A 2,963-nucleotide genomic window follows, 5' to 3' on the forward strand; every position below is an offset into this window, starting at 1 on the left:
TTTGAGGTGCAGGGCCAGGCAGGCAGGCAGGCAGAGAGGAAGGCAAGAGGAGGAGGAGGACACCCGTTTATATTGGCCTTAGCAGCAGATGGTTGTCAGTTCACGGCCCCCCAGGGGAAAGCAGTCAGATGAGCATCAATTAGGAAGTCACCCATGCACCGCTCGGCAACACAACTCAAACGGCTCAGTATACCTCGCCCGTCTGCCTACGCGCTCACACACACATATGGACCCACATAGGCATGCACATACTGTATGTAGGCACACACACTCTTATAAGCGACTGCATGATATTCAGTCTACAACTCACCTTGTGCTCCAAAAACACAATTTCACCTCCATGAAGACCCATCACACATCCACTACTTGACCCCCTCAGCTCCTAGCTGCCCTATCACCCAAAACCTGTTATTACCTACAGTTACAAAAGCCCAAGCCTTCCCCCCAGCATACCACACATATACAACAGAATGGCATGAAGTATGCTACCTCCATATGCTTTTCGCAAGTGGAAAACTTTCCAGTCGTAAGTCTGACATGACCGTGTTCAAGTGCTTTTGATGTCGGAGCAATTCAGCAGTTCAGACCGGACCAAATCTGAACCAATCATATACGTCTATGTTTCACAAGTTTGACGGGCACAGTATAGTACAATAGAGTACAGTACAGTAAAGTTTAAAAACAGTTGAGCCAAGTATTGTTCAGTACAGTACACTGTACAGTAGAGTAGACTAGAGTTCAGTACACTACATAGTAGACCACACTAGAGTTGAGTACACTATAATGTACTGCATTGTACTGTATTGAACTACACTACTGTTCAAAAGTTTTAGAACACCATCTCATTCAGAGTTTTTCTTTATTTTTACTATTTTCTACATTGTAGAATAATATTGAAGACATCAAAACTATGAAATAACACATTTGGAATCATGTAGTAACAACAAAGGGTTAAACAAATCTAAAAATATTTTGTATTTGAGATTCTTCAAATGGCCACCCTTCGCCTTGATGACAGCTCTGCACACTGACTTGCCTAGTTAAATAAAGGTCAAAATAAAGCTGCTGCTTATGCTGTCTGACAAAATCACTATTTTAGCAGTTCTTCAAAGTAAATAAGGCATACTTTTTTGACAGCTGAATACCAACTATCAATCACTTTGATCAGGGATGGGCAACTCTAGTCCTCAGGGGCCTGATTGGTGTCACACTTTTGCCCTAGCCCAAGCTTTTAATACACCTGACTCCAATAATCAACTAATCATGATCTTCATTTTAGAACGCAATTAGTTGAATCAGCTATGCTTGCTAGGGATGGGGAAAAAGTGTGACACCAGTCCGGCCCCCGAGGACTGGAGTCGCCCATCCCTGACTTAGATCAAGTATTTTCAGGTAGAGATACCTCACAAAGAAATTGCTCTCTCTGTATCCCCTCGTGACCGTGCATTCTTCTCTCTTACGAGGCGTAAATGAAACAGACCTGACAAGGCTAGCCACGCAATGGATTATGGTCATTGCAGTTAATTATCATGTTTTCTGCGCTAAACGACAGTATGTAGTTTATCCATAGGGCAACGTACAATTGGCCCAGCGTCGTCCGGGTTAGGTTTTGGCTCGGGGTTGGCTGTCATTGTAAATAAAAATGTGTTGGCCTGTTGGAAACTACAACTCCCTTCTACATCTCACAGTTCCGGCATGTGATCTGAGTTATCTCTTGAGAAACTGCTGCGCAATGTGCCTAAAAAAAACGAACAAAATGGAATTCAAATAAAACATTTTGGTTAATCGCTCAGCACTAATGCAAATATATGTAGTAAAAGACATCTGTTACTTGCATTGGAAATATTACCGCTCCTACCAATGTTTCTGGATGGCAGCCAACAGTGGTGATGACCGGTGATAATGGAGGAGTAAGTATATAATGTCACCCTGGCACTCAGGGAAAGAGAGATGCCAACCCCAGTTGTTTAACTGTTGCCTCACACAGACTCTTTGTCATTGACAACCTCAAAGTCCGAAAGTAATCCCTGTCTGTCTCTGGTCCGATTCCTTTGAAAAGAGTGCACCATTTTGTCGAAGTGTGTCCAAACAATGAGGGTTTTTGCCCGGCCCTCAACCCCCTCCCCTCTCTCTCTCTCTCTCTCTCTCTCTCTCTCTCTCTCTCTCTCCATTCCTCTCTCTCTTTCTCTCTCTCTCCCCCCCCCTCTCTCTCTCTCTCCATTCCTCTCTCTCTCTCTCTCTCTCCATTCCTCCCCCCCCCCCTCTCTCTCTCTCTCTCTGGACCTCTAATTACACTGAAAGCTTTTCAGTGTCTCACTCCCAACACCTCCGAAACCTTCCCCCTCTCTTTTCCCTTCTCTCCCCTCTTCCTCCTTCCCGTCTCTTCTAACATCCTTTAGGAACACACACTACTTTTAACATAATTCAGCTCATTGTCTGCCTGGCCCCCTCCCCCTCCACCCTCCAGGGGACAAAGGGGCCAGGGAGACAGTGGTCCCCAGTGAGCCAGGTGTTCCTCAGGGCAAGGCCGCCGCTCTGTAATGGCTGCAGCCTGGTGCCTCTGCAGCTGCCCGCCGGCCTGGGACGCTTTTGTGTGACTCCCATTGTCAGCGCACACCCCTCGTCCATTCATGGCTCGAGCTAGAGGGAGGAGGGGTGGCAGCCACTTGCTTATCTTAGTGGCCTTTGGGGTGTGTGTGTGTGTGTGTGTGTGTGTGTGTGTGTGTGTGTGTGTGTGTGTGTGTGTGTGTGTGTGTGTGTGTGTGTGTGTGTGTGTGTGTGTGTGTGTGTGTGTGTGTGTGTGTGTGTGTGTGTGAATAAACACTTGCCGGAGGAGTGGGCATGTGGTCACTGCTGTGCTCTTATTGGTCACTAGGCAGACTGTGTGTAATGTGGGAATGGTAGACACTGCAGCTCCATCTGTTCACACTCACATTGTTCAACCCTCCTGCCTTGGGACCAGA

Source organism: Oncorhynchus masou, chromosome 10 (genome assembly GCF_036934945.1).
Source record: "Oncorhynchus masou masou isolate Uvic2021 chromosome 10, UVic_Omas_1.1, whole genome shotgun sequence".
NCBI lineage: Eukaryota > Metazoa > Chordata > Actinopteri > Salmoniformes > Salmonidae > Oncorhynchus > Oncorhynchus masou.